Source organism: Sceloporus occidentalis, unplaced genomic scaffold (genome assembly GCF_023333645.1).
Source record: "Sceloporus occidentalis isolate IW3139 unplaced genomic scaffold, rSceOcc1.0.p SCAF_1, whole genome shotgun sequence".
Lineage (NCBI taxonomy): Eukaryota > Metazoa > Chordata > Lepidosauria > Squamata > Phrynosomatidae > Sceloporus > Sceloporus occidentalis.
This window is the reverse complement of record NW_028316981.1, coordinates 218,923,889-218,948,101: the sequence shown is the minus strand read 5'-3', so window position 1 is coordinate 218,948,101 and position 24,213 is coordinate 218,923,889.

Below are 24,213 nucleotides of genomic sequence, written 5' to 3'. Positions count from 1 at the left end.
GGAAAAATAATAATTTTGAATTTTATTGCCTTGTCAGCTTTCATTCAGTGAGTTTTCCTGAAGCCACAGACTCCTTTCAGCAGCTCAACTTTCTAGCTGACAGACATAAATGCTTATCTAGTCTTTCTTTCCGTTTTGTTTCTCCTATTTTCATTCTTCACATTTGCTAACCATAAAACTTTGGGGTTCTGTTAATGTTTTTATACTCTAGGCACTCAGAATAATGTTAAATCCAATGTTATGGCCAACTACAGCAGAATTACTGAGATCAATGCAGCCTACAGCATTGTGTAAATAAGCACATTTCATTCATTTCAATTGTTTTATCCTATTTAGTGCTAAAATTGGATTCTCCATACCTCTTCATATATGCCATCTATAATCTCTGGGCTGTAGACATTATCTATTAGGAACGTTTCCCGTGCAAGCTACATCAAAATGAAACCAAAGATAATAAATAATAATAATAATAATAATAATAATAATAATAATAATTGGTGGCAACAGGAAGGGTTACATTTTAGTGCAAGTAGTGCATAAAGGGGGCTATGAGCTCCATCCTGCGTAGATGGGAGATTCAATTTCTTTTACCTCATATGTCAACCAAAGATTGAACTGATTGATACTAATCATCCATCATCCATTGACACTGAATTATATCACCAGGATCTTTATGATAGCTTATTAAATTCTGGGTGAATTTTATATTTTATATAAAAGTTAAATAGCAATGGTAACAAAACCAATCCCTCTTTTTCAATGTAAAATATAAATATTTTAAAATCAAGATTTGTTTTTGAATTTTGGTATTTTAATATTAAGTATTAAGGAATTGCTAGAGGCTCATTTTCAGCTGCTAATTCTCTTGGTTGCTTATCCTCTGACTTTGCTGCTTCTTTTCTGTTTCCTTTTAGGCAGGGAAACTACTGATCAATGGAAGCTATGGAAACAACTTCCTTAACTAGTCATGTTGCTGGGCCCAATACAAGAAGAAATCCTAGGTGCATTATAGACCGCCCCAACAAGGCAGGCTGGAGCTGGGCATAAGGACTGTTTCCAAGTTTTTGCCAGTAGTATTGCAACAAATGCAGAAGTCCACAAGGTCCCCCCACAGCCATGGCCCTTCTGAGATTGTATAGTACAACTTTCTTGGGCGGGATACATACCGCCATATAGTACGTATAGGATACGTACTAGGGTTAGGAAGGGGCGGTGCTTCCGCACCCCCCTAACCCTAGTACGTATCCTATACGTACAAGATGGCGGCGCCCCTTCCACATGGGCGCCGCCATCTTTACGTATCGGACGCTGAGCGTCCGTACGTGTCGCAACCTTTATGATGTAGCGAGTGCGCCCCTGGCGCCTCGCTACGTCACAAACGCGACTGAAAAAGAAGCTCCATTTTGGAGCTTCTTTTTCGGTCCGCGCGGGAGCCGCGCCGTCTGAAGGCTCCGGCTCCCCCACGGATCTACCCCGCCTAAGATTACATGATAAAAAGGAGCTTGCTTAAGGCTGAGCAAGAATAAGACAGAGGCCAAACAAAAAAAGATCAGAAGCCATTATCTCATTGGTCAGCATAAATACATTGGGCCTTTGGTAACTACTGGGGTTTGGTTGCAGGACACCCCCCTCACACACACCCACACACCTTGTGGATACCAAAATCCCTGGATGCTCAAGCCCCATTAAATACAGTGGCACTTAAATAAAATGGAAAAATCATGGTTTGCCTTTTGGAATTTATATTGTTTGAATATTTTCAAGCTGCGGATGGTTTAATCCACGGATAAAGAAATCGTGGATAAGGAGGGCTGACTGTACCTGAGTGTAGGTATTCCTCTTTCCCACATTTTGGAGTTTATAGGTCCAATCTCATTCTCTTTCTCTGAGACCTCACCACTGCTATTTTACCAAATCTTCTGAGATCTCCAATTTTTCTGCTTAAACGATATAAAATTAAGCAAAAAATGTTGTTGTTGTTGTTGTTGTGTATGCCTTCAAATTATTTCTGATTTATGGTGACCTAAGGAAAACCTATCATTTTCAGACTAATTTGGGGGGTATCAGAGTGACCAATAAATTGCTCTGGTGAAAAGGGGAGAAGTAGAAAGAGTGACTGATGATTAGACAGGTGTGAAATCCCCAGGTCTAGATGGGCTTACAAGTAATTTTTATATTTTTAAAAAATTGAGCAATTGTATGATCAAAATATTTGATGAAATTGAAACCAAGAACATACCTAATACTTGGAAAGCAGCAGAAATTACTTTGATTTTAAACCTAACAAAAAATAAAATAAAAATATATACAGATAAAATACAGCAAATTAGAGTAAATGGGAATAATTCAGCAAATATTAAAATTAAAAACGGAATGAAAAAAGGGTGCTTCCCTCTCTCCCTTATGATTTATGTTAGCAATAGAATCCTCTGCAAATGAATTTAGAGATGAAAAAGAAATAAGAGGATGTGTTCGAGGCATGGAGGAGTTGAAAATAAATTTATTTGCTTTTATAACAACACAAAGGTTATATAACTGTAAGTGAACTATCGGCAATAATTCAGAAGTTTGAGAAGATATCAAGACTTACGATTAATATGCATAAATGGTGGATCTGTCAAAATGTTGCCCCTCTGCCATTTGCTCCTCCTTGCCTTGCAAATAATTACAAAATCAAACAATTGCATATTCTATCAATCATATATTCTATCAATTTAATTTTTTAAAAACCCACATGTACACAGGCAGTGCTGCAAGGCGGGGGGGGGGAATGGTGGATCTGTCAACACGTCACCCCTCTGCCATTTGTCTCCCCCCCCCCCAGACATAATTGATTGTGATCTGGCGTTTACACTGTTAGGAATCGCTTCAGAACCTATTCTTCTCGAAAGAACCTCAAAATAACTGCTATCAAAAAACCCTGGGTTTTTTTGCGTTTGCTCCGTTTTATTTCCCCTGGAATCAATCAAATGTTGATCAGGATCGATTTCCAGTGGGAACTAGGGGCATATAGCCTGAATCAGGATTTGGAGCTTTTCGTAGTGGGAACGACCCCCAAGTTTGCAAAGAACTCACCCAATGAAAATGGCTTGTCAGCCACTGACTTTTCTTTCTACCTGTACAGGAAATGGGGTCTAAAACCTCTGAAATCATTTTAAAAAGAGCTAAGCAGCTAACTCCACGCCAATGCCTCACAAAAGCCCCACCGCTCAGAAGCAAATATACTCCAAGTTTGAAAAGAAACTCACCCAGTGAAAATGGTTTCTCAGCCACTGGTTTTTCTCTCTTCCTGTGTAGGGGAAAAAAAGATAGGCAGGTTCATATGGAAGTAACTGACCTGGTGGCGCAGTGGTTAAATGCCTGTACGGCAGCCATTCACTCGAAACCACAAGGTTGCGAGTTCAAGACCAGCAAAAGGGCCTAAGCTCGACTCAGGCTTGCATCCTTCCGAGGTTGCTAAAATGAGTACCCAGACTGTTGGGGGCAAATTAGCTTACTTGCTGTTCACCGCTATGATCTTTGGAATAGCGGTATATAAATAAAACAAATTATTATTATTATTATTATTATTATTATTATTATTATTATTATGGATCTATGGCATTTAGGGCTTTAAAGGGCAAAAAAAAAGTTGAATTAAGAATGCAACATTTCAAAAAATATGAGTATGAGCCAATGAAATCATGGCAGAAGCAATCTGCATTAGTTTTCATTTTGAAATATTTCCAAAATACTTTTCAACAGTAACACAGAGCTGTAATGGATGTAATCAGTTGGCCACGGTAAGAGCTGCCTTCTCTCAGAAAAGTCACAACTGGCATAAGATGTTCTATGCAAAATATCTACCACATTCTACAGAAAAATACTGCAGGCACATCTATGGACACAGTAATTACTGTGGTGGCCTAGTCAGAGGCATGAGTATCCTCTTATGAAAATAGTCAGATGTAAAGGAGCCCTGGTGACGCAGTGGTTAAATGCCTGTACTGCAGCCACTCACTCAAAAACCATAAGGTTGCTAGTTCAAGACCAGCAAAAGGGCTCAAGCTTGACTCAGGCTTGCATCCTTCTCAGGTTGCTAAAATGAGTACCCAGATTGTTGGGGGCAAATTAGCTTACAGTTGTAAACCGCTTAGACACTGCTTAGGCGGTATGAAGCGGTGTATAAATGAAGCTTGTTTTTTAAATCATAGTTCTCTACAAAGTACTTAAAAAGTAGCAACTCCATTTATTTCAGTGGGGGCTTCTATAGATAAAAGAGAATTCTGGGGGTTCTCCAAGGCTTAAAGAGTTACAGTGGGGTCTTATTTTCTATTTAGGTTCACAATTCATATGTCACAGATTTTGATTTTTTCCTTTTCTAAGGGATGAAAGGAAGAATACAAAAATGAGGCTGAGTTAATATTATACTGTACTCTGCTCCTGTCTGCTTTCTATGGCCATACAGAAGGCTTCAGAGGCAGTGTGTTAAGTCTGGAGAGGGAAGGCCTTTGAGCTCTGCAATGGGAGGAAGGAAAAAACAACTTCTGCTGTGCCCAAACAAGGAGCCTTATCACATTAAAAACAAACCTGGCACACAACTGAAACGTGTTTATCTTTCTCTCTCCACATGATGTTGGTGCACTTTCATTCTCTTCTCATCATAAAAGCATAGGGAGAGAGTGATAAAAATGTCCTTCTTGCCAAATGGATTTTTCCAGCTTGACAAAAGGGAAACTTTTACAACACTTTTATGACCCTCTTCCAGGCTTTTAGAACTGGAAGAGAACAAAGTGCTTTACCCTTAGAACTACTCACTCCTCAGAGAAGTTAACAACAACTACTCAGGTTAAGGATAAATATGATCAAATACATATGTTCTGTAATCTTTAGGATGAGGTTCATGAAATTGTACTTTTCAAAAAAGCTGTCAAGACGGATCTCTTCCGACAGGCCTTCCCAGAATAGTTCAATCTAACCTCTATACTCTCCCTACTTTATGTAACCACTACCTCTACTAGAAAATTGCTGTCATTTTAACAGGTTGAATTTTTAAACTGTACTGTATTTAATCTTGTTTTAAGGGGGGGATCAATTTATTTATTGAGAGTGTGTATTATTCCATTATATTCTAGTCATGTAAGCCACCTTGATTGCTGCAGCAGAAAGGCGGAGTATAAGAATAAAGAAGGCTTGTAATATGAAGCTAGATCAAAAAGGTTTTGGACTTCAGCTCCCAAAAACCAGCATCACCAATGGTAAGAAAATACTGAGAGCTGCAGTCCAACAACATCAGAAGGGCTGCATTACGACCATCTCTACCTAAAGGGTAAACTCAGTGAGCCAAGAAATTATATATACACTGAAGAAATGAAGCCATGCAAAATATCAGTGCTTCCCAAGTGAATTCTTTCTACTGTTTCTGAGCCTTTGTTATGTGCTGCCAGTATCCCTGAGGGAAAGAAACTTTGGTCTTCACAGGTTTCTGTCACATTATCCTTCCAGAAGAGATTACCAGAGTGACCTCCTGCACATTTATTCAAAAGCAAGCCCCACCCAGTGTTCTCAATGTGTAAGTTTGCAGCCATGTTATGCTCTTTTATGATTTGAGGGGTGCTGCCTAGCGCAGCTGTGTTCCAGTGCCAGTGTGCTAAGTTGCAGCCAATTTAAATCAAATCTGACACCCCACACTTTGCTGTTTTCTCAGCCTGCCTATTCCAAAAATGTCCTTCCAGGTCTGACAGAATCTGTATTCACAGGGCTGCCCTAGAATAACAAGTTTTCATTTTAGAAAAGGCTGTACAGGGAGTTTTGTGGTGTGGCAGCCTGCCAAACAGTGAACGTTTAGCAAGGAGAGCTCACGATTGGGCTGTTAATTTGACATACAGAACAGAATCGTTAGGATTTCTCTGAACTGTTCAGGCTCCCAGTAGTAAATTATACCAAACGTTGGCTTGAGCTTTAAGCCATTGGGGTATAAAATCTAACTTCAGCAAGTCTGACCTGTCAAACAACCATTTATTCCCTTTAGCCCAATCAGTTTTTTTCCTGTTGGATTGTGTGATCATTATTTGCATCTTTAGAGTGTCATGTGTGTCTTACAAAACTTTCAGAATTGGCACTTAATATGGCTGGATAAAAAAAATTAAAAATACAATATTGGCAAGTAAATGCCCTTGATGGAAGAAAATTAAAGCAAGCCACACTTTCTCTCTTTCTTTCTTTCTTTCTTTCTTTCTTTCTTTCTTTTTAATTGGTTTTTATTGTTAAGTACAACAAAGGGGAACCAGATGTCATAGCCGCAAAGGAGAACAAGGCACCACAAAATGTAAGGGCATTCAAGAAAAATGTAGGACATTACAAAATAAAAGCTAAAGACACTGATATAAATGTAAATTCATGCTTCTTAGTCTTGCTCAAAATGGAGGACATTTTGAAATTACTCCTGGAACGAAGGTTAAAATGTAGGACATGTCCTAGAAAAGGAGGCCTGTGGTCACACTGTATTTACACATTTATTACCTACAAAAGGAGAAACAAATTCCATTAAATAATACTTCCTATCTTTGAAAAATTAAAGCTAATTAAATCAATCTGACCTTTACTTCCATCATCTCTTTTCTTTTCTGGTCCTGGAACCATATATGAGATCTTCTATCCACTTTGTTATACCTTTTTCTACTTACTTTGTGATTCAGATTAATCTATAATTTTAAAATTGCTATCCAGCACTTAATATTAATTACAGTTACCTTCTTACTAAACACACAAACCTCTTAAAATATAAACCACACATAATTATAATTTTCTTAATCAATAAAGCCTAATGTATATTCCTCTCTCTGGTGACGCAGTGGCCACTGCCACCACTCACTCACAAACCACAAGGTTGAGAGTTCAATCCCAGCCAGGGCTCAAGCTTGGCTCAGGGCTAAGGCTTGCATCCTTCTGAAGTTGCTAAATTGAGTACCCAGTTCATGGGGGCAATTAGTTTACAGTTGTAAACCGATTAGAGACTGCTTAGAGTGGGATGAAGCAGTATATAAATGAAGCTGGTATTGCTATTGCTTTCTTAAATTTAAATAATCTTTTAAAGGTTTCCAATCTTCCATAAAGCCTGATATTTTTCCTTGTTTTAATCAGCAAGTCAGCCTGTCCATTTTGGCCAAATCATGTAACTTGAGAAGTCATTTGTTGAACGAAAGGATTTTAGTGACGTTCGATTTCTGCACAAACGTGAGCCTTGCCGCTGACACCATATGCATATTTCTTCTTCGGAGGGATCTTCAGTCACATTTAATAAGTAGAATTCAGCCGTTAATTGAAGTTAAACTGACATTTATTTATTTGAGTCTAGAACATCAAACTTTTTTACAGGTCCACCAGACACCGAAAAATATACCGACCTTTGCATTTCCAGCATTTCCAGCATTTATTACTGGTGCCATCTGTAAGACATTTTATACCAATTTTGTTTTAGGTCAAAATTTAATGTAAATTTAGTACCTTCAGATGATGTTCTTTCCCATTTCCCCCCCAATTATATTGGGTGACCCTATTTGATCATGTTATCTTCAACAATTTCCTCTTCCATGTCTATGTTTAGTAACAATTTATACATTTTTGTGATCATATGGGTGCCCTCCAAGCTCATTATCCTGTCAAAACCATCCAGTTTTAAGTCCATGTTAAATCTTTTAGTAAGTTCTCTATGTAAGTACCTGTTACAGTCCAATCCTTGTTCTTCTAGTTCTTCCTTTGTTTTTAGTCTAATTTTACTTCTGTCCACTAATAATAAGTCTTTGTAAATTAACCTACCTGTTTCTTTAATCTTTGAAATTCTATATAATGCTTTGTGCTGAGGTACTCATAATGAATGTTTTTGTTTTGCAAAATCTAGGTTTGTATTTTAACCAAATTTCTAACAAAGCCCATCATATATAATGATCGTTGAACTCTTTATTAGCTTTCACCTTGTTATAGCATAAAAAATCATGTAAACCAAAATTTATATCATAGCTCTTAAACTATAGTATGCTTTACTTTTTCAAATTAATCCAATCTCTTAACCAATCAAAACAGCATGCTTGGTAACAGATTTTTAGATTAGGAAGACCAGGATCACCTCTTTCTTTTTTTATCTTGTATGACTTTAAAGCAGATTCTTGTTTTTTTCCTGCCATATGAATTTTGAAACATCTTTGTTACGCTGTTTGAATGGTATATCATTAACTAAAATTGGAAAATTGGAATTGTTTAGCATAAAAATAATAGTTTGGGCAGCACAGTCATTAGGTTCACTAAGACGCTTCCTAAAAATGAGACTTTAAGGTTTTTCCAGTTTTTTAGGTCTTGTGGTATCTCTTTCCATCTTTTTTTAATAATTATTGTCAAATAATTCATTTGTTAATATAAAACTCTCAAAAATAAAAGACCAGCTAACATTATCAAAGGCACTGACTAATAATAAAGTCATTTTTTTCTCGTTATGCTTTTTGAAATATTCAGTAGTATCAAATATACAATGCATTTTGTTATTGTTGTGTGCTTCCAAGCCATTTCTGACATATGGGGTTTTCTTGGCGAGACTGGTTCAGAGAGGCTTGCCATTATTATTATTATTATTATTATTAACCTTTATTTATAAAGCGCTGTAAATTTACACAGCGCTGTACATACAATCTTTTTAATTGGACGGTTCCCTGCCCTAAGGCTTACAATCTAAAAAAGACATGACACAAAAGGAGAAGGGGAAGGGGATGAGGGCCAACAGTTCTTCTCTACCTCTGAGGCCTGGATCAGGGGAGATGCCTTCTTCTGAGGCTGAGAGCATGTGACTTACCCAGGGTCACCCGGTACGTTTCATAGCCAAGCTGGGAATCCTCCAGAGTCATAGTCCAACATCAGATCACTATGTCATGTTGGCTCCCTGTACAATGTATACATTATAATGTATAATGTACACCAGACTTTTCATAGAAGCCCTTATACTGTATATAGGTTTTGTGAGAATAAGCACTTGTTTCAACAGCTTTCATCAATACAGAGTCCCATATGACATATGAGTCCCATAGGGACTTGTATCAGCTTTAAAATTTGCTAGGGTTGAACTTTTAGGATTTTATCCTCCTTTTCAGGACCACAAGTGAGGACATATTTACTGAGGGGCCAGAAAAACAGCAGGAGTCTATCTTGGTGTGAGAGCATTTTATCTTAGCTTTTCCCATCATCTTTGACAGGAAGGATCTAGGCCAGATGCCCAAAGCATATCAATCATTAAAGCTGCTTAGGTTGTGACTGACAGCAAGCTTTGGAGCCCACAGACAAGGAGGCAAAGCTCTGTGATAGTAGCAGTCCATTTGCATACCTCCCCCCCCCCCATTAGCTTTTGCTAAAGCTGCTTGTGCTGCATAGACTTATACCCCATATTGATATTACATATATCAATATGCTGCCTGAGTCACACCCCAGTGTCCATAAATTCCTCATTAGGACTGGTAAATATCACTCCTCTACAACCCTAAGCCTCTGCTACCCCATTTCCACACCCCCATTTTGGTTAGTTTTCTTTGAATTGCTGTTGGATGTGTGGTTGCATTCTTCGAGGTGTCAATAAAAGCCTTCTTTATTCATTAAACCTGGAGTCTTCCTGCAGTTAGCACTGCTATACATGGCTGAAAACAGTCCTTTAGGTTACCCAATCTCTCTCATGTCTCCTTTCTGCTAAGCAATTTAAGGAAACACTGATCCAGGTGGTGGGGACCTCCCAGACTTCTCACTTTTGGGGTAACAATTCCATCCATACAAAATCTCCATTTTGTAATGGTTGAAGAGATGTTGCTGTTCAATCTTAGAAATGTTTTTTGCTTATTCTGGACTGTCCGAAAGTCTGATATACTGGGATGCAGTAAATTAGTTGTTACTGGAAGTTTATTTCTTAACATCCTGCCCTTTAGCATTTGTGCAGGCCAGTATGGCATCCCTGTAATTGGTGTATTCTGATACTCCAAATGCAGATTCATAAATGCATCTCCTATCTTCTTTACAAGCTGCTTTATATTGGATTGCCCATTCTACCATTCCATTGGATTGTACACATTCTAGACTACTAAAATGTTGTTCAAACCCCCACTATTTGGCAAACATTTGCAATTTTTGACTAGCTAAGGGCATATTATCACTCACAACTGGTGATGAAAATTTATGTCTTTATCTTTCTGACTCTAAAGATGGGCATTTATTGTTGGGTCAAAACAGACAGGCCAAAATAAAGCTGCTTCGGGTCACTTTGGAGATATGCTGTTTAAATGACAGTATGACACACACATATTAAGAGGCCAGAAGTTGTGTCGAAGCTGCACTTCAGTCCTTAGGACTGGAGCATTGCTTTCATGCGGCTTCCAGCCTCTTATGATGCATGGAGCATTTAAACAGCATATGTTCAAAGTGACCCGAAGCAGCTTTATGTTGGCCTGTCTGTTCGGGCCAGTTATTATTCATCTTGCTCTTTGTGGGGAACCTGGTCATCCCTGGCAGACAAGCAAACCATTCTGACAAATTCCTGAAGAATGAGGGCTATAAAACAATAAGCTGGCTTTCCTTGCTTAACTCTTCTTGCAATTAGTGGTGTGGACCATGAAGCTCCATTCACAATGTCTAACAAGGAAAGATGGCTTGTGTTTATTCTTATTCTTTACAATGGAATCCTCTCTGCCCTACCTCTCAAATTTCCTTGACTGAAGCTCACACAATTAAAATGAAAGTTCAGCTCTGTTTCTTTTATTACGTAAGTAAACCAAAACAAAACAACAACAAAAGCAGAATTTCTCACTGAAGTGCCTACCCCATTGCTTCTTTTGCAAATGAAGTGTCTGCAAATTCTCACACCTCGGGTGAGTAGGTGACAAATTTCAGAGCTCATAAATACTTGGGCTGAGCAAAGAAAAACCTAAATCCTGTACGTTTAACAAACAGCAATGAGCTTTTGTTTTCTTAATGTTGTGAGCCACCCTGTGTCCCAGTTTTGTGAAATGGGCAGGATATCAATAAATACAATAATAGTAGTAATAATAATAATAATTTTGTCACACCCCTGCTCACAATTGTCTTTGGTATTCCATGGCAACAAAACACAGATTTAAGTCTACCAATCATAGTTCTTTCAGGTAAACTTAATATTTCTGGATATTTTGAAAAATAAGCCACAAGAAAGGGAATCGTGCAAGTGATTAATAAAGATGTTGAACAGCACTGGCCCCAGAACAGAACCCTGTGGGATCCCACTGGTCACCTCTCTCCAGGATGAAAAGGAGCCATTGTTGAGCACCCTTTGGGTTAGGCCAATGAATTAATGATATGATGTAACATCTAAAAAGACATTGTAATTCTTGGCTGCATCAACAGGAGTATAATGTCCACATCACTGGAAGCAGTAGTACCACTCTATTCTGCTTTGGTTAGACTTCACCTGGAATACTGTGTCCACTTTGGGGCATAATAGTTCAAGAAAGCTATAGGCACGTTATAATTTGTTAATTAAGGGCCATTACAGACCAGCATGAAAAACTGGCTTCTAGCCGGCCTGGGGACATGGTATATACATGACACATGCCCCTATGACACCCAGAAGCTGGCTTCACATTGCCCTACTGCTTGCATGGCAGCCAGCTTCCAGGCACTCTGGCTGCATTGTGTTTAGATGCCACGCGCCACTGGAGCACCGTAAAGCTATGGCAGAGCAGGAAAAGCCAGCTTTTTGCCAGTGCGAAAAAGGCAGATTGGAGCTGCATCATGCATTTGCTGTGGCCCCAATCTGGCTTTCTCAGGAGCAGTTTCAAGCTGTCACTTCACAGTGGTCTGTTCCACCACTTATATGCAAAACAAGGATTGCCTCAGTTTCCCATATGGTGATAGGTGTGCAAAACCAAAAACTGCCAGCTGCAAAGATTCAAGTTGTCTTAGAGCAATTCAGTAATTTCTCATATTTATCCAACCTTTGACCTTTGTTGTTTTCTAAGGTAGGCCTCCTAAGAGTTACATCCAACCAACCAGATATAGATTTATATGTCAATTTTTCCTGAGCTCATGCTATACTGTTGATGTCACCTAGAAATGACTTCTGGAAGTTGTTCAGAGTTTCTTTTGGCAAAGCTGATCCTTATTGCAAATATGAATGTGTGAAAAACAGATCTTTTTAAAAAATACACCAAAAAAGTGTCTCATACTCTAGAGACTTTAAGAAACCATTAAGAAAAGAACAGTCCCTCATTTTCCCCTTGCAGTCTTTCTGTGCCTGACTTCACCACTCTTTCTTCTTTCATGGGTGACTTTATAGCAGTCATTGTTTCATAATTTTCTGTGGGGTTTTTGGGCTATGTGGCCATGTTCTATAAGAGTTTATTCCTGACCTTTCGCCAGCATCTGTGGCTGGCATCATTTGTTTCATGCAGGGATACTAATAAAAAGCATTTTAAAAAAGAAAACGCACACTATTATTATCCTTATGTAAGTACCTGAAAATACAAAAAAAGATCCCAAAGGCTTATGTTTACCTTCTTAATTCTTTTGACATTATTATTATTATTATAAACCTTTATTTATGAAGTGCTGTAAATTTACACAGTGCTGTACATACAGTCTTTTTAATTAGACGGTTCCCTGCCATCGGGCTTACAATCTAAAAAGACATGACACAGAAGGAGAAGGGAGTGGTGGAGGGAAAGGGTAAGAGGTCCAGCAGTTCTTCTCTACCTCCAAGGCCTGGACCAAGGCAGATGGACTGGAGGGAGGGCTTGGCTTCATAATGGATGGTTAATCTTCTTCCAGGGAAAATACATACAATTATTATTATTATTATTATTATTATTATTATTATTATTATTAAAATATCTATCCTTTCTTCAATATCTGTTGTAATATTTGTTGTAAATAACTATTTGAGTTAAAAGCATGTACCGTACTATAATCTCAATTTTTTAAACAAGGCTGCATCTACATACTGTATAGTCGGCCTTCTGTATCCATAGATTTTTTTACCCACAGATTCAAGCATCCTCAGCTTGAAAATATTCAAACACATCTAAATTCTAAAAAATAGACCTTGGTTTTGCCATTTTCTATAAGGGACACCATTTCACGATGCCATTGTATTTAATGGAACTAGAGATCCATGGATTTTGGTATCCAGGGAGCGTCCTGGAACCAAACCCCAGTGGATAACAAGGGGCCAGTGTATTATATATCTTGGAATAAGCTTTTAAATTGGCTTCTGACTTTGAAAGGACTATACCCCATCTTTCTTGCTCAAAAATAAAAGCCTAGAAGTGGAGGGAGTAATGATGGAGCCACTGAACATGCTGAACATGGGTGCTAGAACGGATGAAATGCCTTTGGTTTCATAGTCATCACTTTTTCTGAATTCTTCCTTTCCCTGGTAGTCTGCTGTATCAGCATTTTTTCTGCTGCTTGGAAACCATGGGAGCAATACCTAGGAGTTAGCATGATAAAACAAAAGTGTCTGTTGCCATAAATCAGCAGGATTTTAGCATCTGATGACAAACCTAATGCCTGTCAGAAAAGAGCTGAACTGACCCTTCCCAAACTGTCATCGAAACAGGGCTATAAAAATCACAGCTGTCACCAAAGCATGCCTGGCCTCCCAAGGAACATGCCATCCTGGGGACTCATCTGCTATGTTCATGGCCAAATTCCCAGCCCGCAGGCACATACCAGATGACATTTTGTCACATCTCTTGCTGGTGCATCTGTTCCAGGGCCTTTACCTAAATCTCTTTATCCCACCTCACCCTAACCCCTTTTGCTCTGAAAAGAAATGTGGATGCAAGCAATGAGTGTACTGGCTTGCAAACTTGAGAGGGCACATGCTTCAGAATCAAGGAAGCTTAAAGTCCGGTTAAACTCTTGTAACACCTGATTAGGCTAAGAAGACAAAACATTGTACTTAAGTTTATTATGGACCGGTTGTGCAATTCCATTCATTTTTACCTTTAATAAGCAGTTTTCCAACACAACTTCACTGCCCACCTCCCTATATATATCCCCCTCCCGCAGGAAAAAGATATGAATTCTAATTGTATGACTTGGTTTTAGATATTATTATTTTAAAAAATCTCTCCTTCTTTGAGGACACTTTAGAAAGGCTTGAACTGTTTCTCAATTTAAACATGTTCAGAATCCTTCCAAAATGTATGCTTTATGGAATCTAAGTACAAATAAAGAGTTCTGGGCTGATGGAAATAATGCTAAAAAGTCTGGTTGAAGTGTTTTAAGTATGAAACTAAGATGCATACATACATAGTGTACAGTAATTATTTACTCACTGTCTTACTCCTATGTATGCAGTACTCACTGGTCTTGTTACCATGCTATGAGATGAGTTAAGCAAAACAATCAGCCTCATTTCCACTAAGGTGGAAAAAACTGTGTCTAGGGTGAACAATTTGGACTGCACATTGAGGTGGATTTGTATGACTAATTCATATTGGAAGTGATTTTTTTAAAACAAAAAACTCCCTACAGATAGAAATCTAGCATATCAGAGAGTAGGCTAGTCTAGAACTTTTCTTATTGACCTTTAGTCCTCTGTATGCAAAAAACATGTTTTCATAAACTCACAGTGTTGGGAGAGACCTCCATGGCCACTCAGTCCACCCCCATTCTGTCATGAAGGAAGACATAACCAAAATACTCCTTATGACAGGTGGACATCCAGCCTCTGTTTAAAAACAGCCACCAAAGAAGACTCCACCACCCTCCAAGGCAGCGTGTTCCACTGTCAAACTTCTCTTACCATCAGGAAGTCCTTCCTAATGTTATGGTGGAATCTCTTTTCCTGTACAGTGCGCCCATGTTATATGGGGGCGTGCTATATGCGGCTTTGAGCATATGCTCAAAGCTGCGCGGGAGTGTGCAGGGCATGTGGGGCACGCTCCCGTGGCTTGCAGCCCACACGCCGCCACCGTGCCACTGCGGGCTTGAGCCCCATATGTTTGAATAGGGCTTGAGCATCCGCGTTTTTTCCCTTATGTGGGGGGGGGGGGTTTCCAGAATGGATCCCCCGCATAAGAGAAGGGCAGACTGTAGTTTGAATCCATTGCCCCAGGCCCAAGTCTTCAGAGCATCAGAAAACAAGCTTGCTCCATCTTCAATATGACATCTCTTTATATATCTAAACGTGGCTCTCATGTCACCTCTTAACCTTCTCTTCTCCAGGCTAAACATACCCAGCTCCCTAAATCATTCCTCATAGGGCTTTGTGGTTTCAGACCCTTCACTATTTTGGTCACTCTCCTCTCCCACTTGTCAACATCTGTCTTGAATTATGGTGCCTAGAACTAGACACAGTAAGATCTTACCAAAGCAGAATAGAGTGGCACTATTCTTCCCTTGATCTAGACACTATACTTCTATTGATTCAGCCTAGAATTACATTGGCCTTTTTAGCTGCCACATCACACTGTTTGACTCACGTTCAACTTGTGGTCTACTAGGACTCCTATATCCCTTTCACATGTAATCTTGTTAAGGCAGGTGTCCCCCATCCTATATTTATATATTTCATTTTTAGTTTTTTGTGAGTTTTTCGGGCTATGCAGCCATGTTCTAGAAGAGTTAATTCCTGACGTTTTGCCAGGACATCTCTGAAGATGCCAGCCACAGATGCTGGCAAAATGTCAGGAAAAAACTCTTCTAAATCCTGGCTGCATTGCCCAAAAAACCCACAAAAAACTATGGATACGGCCATGAAAGCCTTTGACTATTTCATTTTTTTCCCCTGCCTAAGTGCAGTACCTTACATTTCTCCTTGTTGAATTTCATTTTGTTAGTTTTGGCCTGGCTTTCTAATCTATTAAGGTCATTTTGAATGTTGATCTTGGCCTCTGGGGTGTTAGCTATTCCTCCTAATTTGGTGTCATCTTCAAATTTGATAAGCATGCCCTCTGTTCCATCACCCAAGTCATTGTTCACCCATTGTCCTGGGCCTGGGACAGACCTCTGTGACACCTACTGGTCACTTCTCTCCAGGATGAAGAGGAGCCATTGCTGAGCACCCTTTGGGTTTGGCTGGTCAACCAATTACTAATACACTTAACAGCTCCATTGTCTAGTGCACATTTTACTAGCTTTTTTGCCAGAATGTCATAGGGAACCTTGTCAAAGGCCTTACTGAAATCAAGATATGCTACATCCCTGCATCTACCAAACTTGTAACTCTGTCTAGATATATAAAAAGAGATAATACAGTGGACCCTTGTTATACGCTGGGGTTTGGTTCCAAGATCTCCCGTGTATAACAAAATCTGTGTATGCTCAAGTCCCATTACATATAATGAAATAGCAAAATGGTGTCCCTTATAAAAAATGGAAAATCAAGGTAAATTTATACTTTTTGGGAACATTTTCAAACCGTATATGCTTAAATCCGTGTATAAAAAATCCGTGTATAAGAAGGGCCGGCTGTATTATTCTGGCAGGGCTTGTTTTTGAGAAATCCATGTTGACTTTTAGTGATCATGTCTTTAGTGATCATGTTTTTAGTGATCCCTTGTAAGTGCTTACAGACTGTTTAATAATCTGTAATAGAATCTTTCTTGGCATTGATGCCAGACTAAATGGGCAGTAAATATTTGGGTCTCTTCCCCCTGCCCTTTTTTGAAGATGGGGTCAAGATTTGTCCTCCTCCAGCCTGCTGGGACTTCTCCTGTTCTACAGGAATTCTCAAAGATTATTGCCAGTGGTTCTGAGATTGTTTCTACCAATTGTTCTGATACTCTTGAATGAACGTCATCTGGGTCTGGAGACATGAATTCAATCAGTTTAACCAGGTATTTCTATACTATCTCTTTATCTATTCAGTGCTGCATTTTCCCTATTGTGTCCGACGCTCCATTTTCCCTAGGTTGAGAACTGTTCCCTTTTTTTGGAGAAGATAGAGACAAAGAAGTTATTGAATAATCCTGCCTTTTCTCTATTCCCTGTTAGCATTTCACCATCTTCTCCATGCAGCAGCTGTACCGCTTCCTTGCTTTTCCTTTTGCTATAAACATAACCAAAAATAAAATAAAGCCATCTTATTGTTTTTAAGCTCTCTAGCAAACACTCATTCTGTGCTTTAGCTTTTCTGATTTTTCTTCTACATGAAGAAAAATCTACTGGTTATTTGTTTCATTTCTTCTTTGGTGATTTCCCACTTTTTCCATATCTTGTACATATTACTTTTGAGACTTAGCTCAACTGAAAGTTTTTTTTGACATCCATCCTGGTTTCTTGAGACATCTCCCACTTTTCCTCCTCACTGGAACAGTTTAAAATTGTGCCTTTATTATGTTTTTATGTCTTTTATGATTTTTTAAAATTAATAAAAGAAATTAAAAAAAGAAATTGTGCCTTTAATATTTCATTTTTAAGAAACTCTCATCTGCATTTTAAAGTTTTTTTCCCTCCCTCTGTTATGTTGTTGTAGTATTTGTTTTCTTTTTTATAAAATTTAGGCTACATCTCCAGCCCTAGATGAACTCCTGCCCTCAAGAATATTTTCTCTCTCCTCCACATAATTCAGTTTAAAGCCCTTCTGATCAGATTTTTCAGACTCTTGGCAAAAACATTTCTGCCAACTGCTGTGAGGTGCAACCCATCCATCGTCAAGAAACCTGACACCTTAGTCCAATAAGCCCAGCCATTTCTGGTGGCACCATCTGTGGAACCAGTTGTTCACCTCCCTTCCTCTCCCTTCCTGGACCATGCCCTTCCACTGAGAGAAGAGATGAGAGGACAACCTGTGCATCCAGCTCTTTCAGCTTCCTACCCAGAGCCCTTATGATATTCTGAGAGCTGTGCTTTACAGTATCATTGTTTCCCACATTGACCAAAAGGGAGAAGAAATGGTCGGTGGGATTAATGAGTCTTGTCAGCCTCTGTTATGTTGTGGATTTTTGCCCCAGAGAGACAGCACACTTCTCAAAATATCTTGTCAGGCCCACAAATCACTGCTATGTTCCCCTCAGCAGGGAGTCCCATACCACCGCCATATATCTCTTCCAGTATTGACAGTAGCCATTCCATGTGTTGAATCTTCCAAGGGCTTGTGTACATTCTCTGAGGAGTGATATGGGTACTCTTCTTTCTATTCTTTATCATTTCTGATAAAGGAGTGAGCATCCTGTGTAGTGCCAAACTCACAGGATGATCCTTAGTCCTTCTGTTTTCTACATGTCACCTTCCTCAAAATGTCCACCTCCTTTGTGTGGAAACTTACTTCCTCCTCAGAGATATCCCCTGTGTTCATCATCTAGGACACTCTGCTTCACTCTGTCCAAGAAAACCTCATGCTCCCCAATATTATGAAGAATGGATAAATGACCCTTAAGTTGTTGGACCTTCTTTTTGCAGAGGGCAACTTGCACTTGCTGCAGGTGCAACTACCCACTTTCTCCTGCGAGAAGATGAACATGCCACGCCTTTTGCAGGTGACTGCATTGGCTCCCTCACTATCCATATTCAGTAATCTCAAGCAGGCACTGAAACACTAACACCATCTGCCTATCGGCCTTGCTTATTAGATGAACTCCTACTTCAACTCCTACTGTTATGATTCTGGCCTTCAGAGACTGAGCTCAAAAGATTGTAGTTATACAGAATTACTGGTTGCTAGCCCTGCCTCCAAACAAATCAGTGACTCAGTAGGAACCCATGATGCTTGGTTGGAGTTTGTGAACCAATAAATCTTGCCTCTGCTGTCTTGGAATCTTATCATCTTGGGAGTATTCATTGCAACAGTAGACACTGCAGGGAGTTAACAGCAACAACTCATTTTAAAGACTAGCGTGATATAAACCATTAAAACAGGTTAAGATAATGTACAAAAAAGATAAAATCATTAGTGCCAAAAAGGCTTCAATAAAAAAACACATTTTACTTGGCTATGATAACTAGGTTTGAGAAAAGGTGCAGTCTAACAACCTTTGTTGTTGTTATGTGCCTTCAAGTTTTTTCTGACTTATAGCAGCCCTAAAGCAAATCTATCATGGGGCTTTCTTAGCAAATTTCTTTGGAGGGAGTTTGCCATTTTCATCTTCATGAGGCTTAGGTGTTTATTAACACGGAGCTTTTTGGAGATTTTGCAGGTCAGATCCGGGGTGACTGCGGGTCCAACGATGCGAATTCACATCATAACATGAATGTGTTATCAGACGAGAATCCTTTCTATGGGCGCTACTTCCATGGCGCTTCTGCAGTGATTCCAAAGTGACCCATCATTTTGGTGAAATTGAAAAAAAAGTGAATTCACAGAATTCGCTTTCAAGCTCAGTTTGATTTCATTTTGAATTGGTCTGGTGTGGAAGATCACTCCGATGTCGCTCCCCTTGGCCCCCTGCATACTGCTCCTTCATCCTCCTCCTCCTTCATGCCATCTCGTCCTCTCTGCCACCCTGCCACCTATCCCATCATCCCCTGACTGCTCCTTCATCCTGATCCAGTCCCCAGTGACCCCCTGCCACCCATCCCATCATCCCCTGACTGCTCCTGCATCACGATGAAGGATGACAGCTAAGGTGGGGGCAGGGAAGGAGCATGTGCAAGGGTGCCGATTCGAATTGTTGAACCCTCTGGTGTGGTAATACAATGTACACTCACCACACTTTGCTTGAATCCGCATCACGTGACTTGTCTGGAATGAACTGACTCTGCCTCCCAAGGGAAGTAATAGTGCCACTCTATTCTGCCTTGGCCAGACCTCACCTAGAATACTGTGTCCAGTTCAGGGCAACACAATTCAAAAAGGATGTTGACAAATTGGAGCATGACCAGAGGAGGGCGACTAAAATGGTGAAGGTCCTGGAAACCATGCCCTATGAGGAACAACTTAAGGAGCTAGGAATGTTTAGCCTGGATGTTTAGTTAAGAGGTGATATGATAGCCTTGTTTAAATATTTAAAGGGATGTCATATTGAGGAGGGAGCAAGCTTGTTTTCTGCTGCTCCAGAGAACAGGACCTGGAACAATGGATGCAAGCTGCAGGAAAAGAGATTCCACCTCAACATTAGGAGGAATTTCCTGACAGTAAGGGTTGTTTGACTGTGGAACACACTCCCTCAGAGAGTGGTGGAGTCTCCTCCTTTGGAGGTCTTTAAACAGAGGCTGGATGGCCCTCTGTCGGGTATGCTTTGATTGAGAGTTCGTGCATGGCAGGACTTGATGGCCCTCGTGGTCTCTTCCAATTCTGTGATTCCATGGTAGTGATAAATTTTGAAGTGCTGGTGCATACCACAACAGTCATATTTCCAAGAGAATCCAAAATTCCAGGCAGCTGTTGTTGATCAATAAACTAGTTCTAGCAGTTTCTAAAAACCAAGCTACGCTCAAACATACGCAGTCTATTCTGGAGTGTCAGTTTCTCAGAGAGACATTATGTTGGGTTTGGACCCTTTAAAAATAATCTAGTTAGCCTTGTAGAATATGGGTTGCTGGGTTAGATGGATTCTTGATTCAGTCCAGCAGGGATCTCCTTATTTTTAGAACATTCTTTGAAACAAAACAATCATTTATCAGGATTCTCAGTTTTATCTGTTCTGAAAGGAGAACTGGGAAAAGTTCATAACTGGGATGGCTATTAAGAAAGCATGAAGAGCATCCCTTGCTCACAGCAACCCTGTTGCCTCTCATCCTGTATCCACTTTCCTGTTGCTGTACCTCCGGCTCTGCTTCCATTTCCTCTCATCTGGTGGTTTTCAGAATAATCTCATCCACCTGTTGAACCTGAGAATGTCATCTTGAATTTACAGCAGGGACTGGAAACAGGATGCTCCAGGAAAAGAATTTTAATTAAAGTCCTCTAATTGAATACATACTTCTCAGCTGGGAAAGGCAGCTGGCAAGAGAGGGCTGATGGTGACACTAGCTCATTTGCTGTGTGTGTTTGAAAATGGTAGCAGAGGGCTTGCCTTTCAAACATATCCCCAAATATTTCCCATATTTACTTGAGCAAGGCTTGAAGGGAGGAGAATATACCTGCCCTGAATCCCATTGTCGGAGAAAAGTAGGCTATAAATCCTTTAAACAAACACACAAACTTCTGTGTTAGCCTAAGCAATATGTAAAAGGTTGGCCCATTAGAACAATATACCAAGGGGTTTTGCAGCACCTTTGAGACTAACCAAAAGATGGTAGCAAGAGCTTTCCTAGACTTGCGCTTACTTCCTCAGACATGTCTGGTGAAGTCAAAAGCCCAGGGGCAGACCTAGATAGCAGTCTCTGTGTGAGAGTGCCCCCCTTCTTCACCCTGGAAGCGTAAAAGGTCTCAGTGCATTCAAACCCCCACTCAGCATGCACAAGGGTGCCAATTCGAATAATTGAATCTGCATGGTACGTACCGGTGTGGTAATTGAATCAGGAATCACCACAATTTCGTTCTTCATGTGTGATAATACATCATATGAATTGCCTTGGATTTGAAGTGACCCTGCTTCCCCCTGGCTTTGGAAGGGCTGCGGAAAGGCTCCAGATTGGAGTTCCAGTTTCATGTGTGATAAGGCCCGATGTTGCCTTAAGGCAAGGTTAGTAAATAACCACATGAATGAGTATTGGGATTGAAGAGTTTATTGCATGGCCCCTAAAACGGGCCCAGTGCGTTCTAAATGTGAACGCGCACGGGCGTGCACAGAACGGGATGGGGCCAAGAACCCTATTTTATCGCACACTGGAATGCCACCTTTGCCACCGGGCATTCCAGTTGCATCCCTGTTCCGTTCCAGAGGGCGCCATTTCTGGGGACGCTTAGAAACAGCATTGTCAAGTAGGGCTGGGATGCCCTAAATCTTAGAGCCATTGCTAGTTAGTGTGGATTTTTACTATTGATTTAGACGATTGGCCTGACTTAGTATATTACTCAGATATTAAATTCCAAATGTATGGATGCTCTGCAGTGTATTCCAGTAAGTTCCCAAACCTATGCAAAAGAGGCAGAGTTACCATTTGATCAAATACGTTGTGTAATCAAATGATTTTAATCAATCAGTTAATCTAGTTATATTTACATAAAATCCCTTAAAGTTAACACAATTGTTCTGAAGTAAGGAACACACGTTTCTAGTTTTTATTTATGACATGTGAAAGGATGGTATCTCAAATGTAATGGGCATAGTTTGATTGCCAAAAGTGTGAGGTTCAGTCCCCAGCATTGTCAAGTAGGGCTGGGATGCCCTAAATCTTAGAGCCATTGCTAGTTAGTGTGGATTTTTATTATTGATTTAGATGATTGGCCTGACTTAGTATATTACAGTTTTCTATGCTGTAGCAGGCAGAAAGCATAGTGTAGGATGAGCTTTTGGAGGTCCAAATGGTATCAAATCTGCATTATTTTAGCACCAAATAAAATGGGTTTTTTTTTAATGAAAGTGTTTATAGATCTAATATACATGCATATCCTCCCTTCCTGAGGCCCTGCCATCAAAACAGAACAATACACTGATTAACATGGGAATCACTCCTCCCTATCCAGGGTCACACAGTACAGTGCGCACACGCATTTTACACGGCTTCCAGCTTATGCAGAAGCTGCTTGGGGAGAAGAACAATGCACGCCACATGCATGCGCCCCATTATTTCCAATTCACTTCTCCTCTAAGTAATTTAAAAACAACAACAACTAATCTAGCCTAATCTAACTAATCTAATAAACCTATTGTTGTTTATGGACTCGCAGAAAGAACCACAACCCGGAAACATCACCCAAGGAGACTTTCCGCTGTGCTTTCTGCAACTGGACCTGTTTGTCCCGGATTGGCCATTTTAGTCACCAACACGCTTGTACAAAGCACGGGATGAGTCCTTCCTGAATCTTCGTTCGTGAAGCAAAGCCAGAGAGAGAGAAAGATTGTTGTTTATGGACTCTACTTTTTTTCAAAGAGATTTATTATTGATTTCCAATCAATATGTATTTTAGGAGCCCTGGTGGCGCAGTGGTTAAATGCCTGTACTGCAGCCATTCACTCAAAACCACAAGGTTGCGAGTTCAAGACCAGCAAAAGGGCCCAAGCTCGACTCAGGCTTGTATCCTTCCAAGGTCGCTAAAATGAGTACCCAGACTGCTGGGGGCAAATTAGCTTACTTGCTAATTAGCTTACTTGCTGTTCACCGCTATGATCTTTGGAATAGCGGTATATAAATAAAACAAATTATTATTATTATTAGAGAATTCATTTTTCAGTCTCTGAGTTAGCTTTTCTAATTCTAATATTTCATATAATTTAAAGATCAAGCCTTTGCTTGGAATAGTCTTAGCTTTCCATTTTTGAGCAAATACAATCCTTGCTAAAGTTACCGAATAGAACAGGATTTTGCCAAACATATTTTCTTATTTATCAAGTCAAGTTAACGTTTATTCTGCTAGCCAAAGGCCATGACAAAATGAGCTTATCAAAAAGCATAAAACATTTAACATTTAAAACAAAAGGCTCAATACAAAGGACAAAAAATGCCCGAACATTTAATGTGCAGTTAAAAATAGTTAACTGTTAAAAAGGACAAAATGAAGAGGAGACATCTTTCCTGGATATTATTAAACATATATAATATAATCATGAAATCTAATTAATACTTGGCATCTCCCTGGCAATTTATGGCAATTTTATTTAACTCTCTCTTTCTAATCTTTTTTTGCAGCCACGGCAAAAAGAGCCACTCTATGTGTTACACAGTGTGACTCAAAAGGAATAAATGTTGATATTCCTCTTCAAAAATTCCTAATACAGTGCGTCCGCGCCATACCTGGGCGCACCATACGCGGCCTTGAGCATACGCGCTCAAGCCGCGGGGCGCGCACGGGGCGGAAGGGGCGGCGCGTCCCATTCAATTGAATGGGCGCGTGCGCGTGTTGCGCCCCGCCGCGCCAGCGCCGCCGCGCCGCCGCACACGAGCCCCATTGTTTCCAATGGGGCTCGAGCATAGGCGGAATTCACCTTACGCGGAGGGATCCGGAACAGATCCCCCGCGTAAGGCGAGGACAGACTGTAAGTAGCTTTCTGGTGACATCTGAACAGCCCTCCCCAAGATCTCACTTATTGCTTGATTAATCATTTCCCAATATTTAGTAGTCTCTTCACAGGTTCACCAGCAGTAGAAAAAGGTCCCCACAACTTCCCCACATTTCCAATATTTATTATCTGATTTTTTTTTTATAAATTTCAGAATTTATTTTTTTTGGTGTCATGTACCACC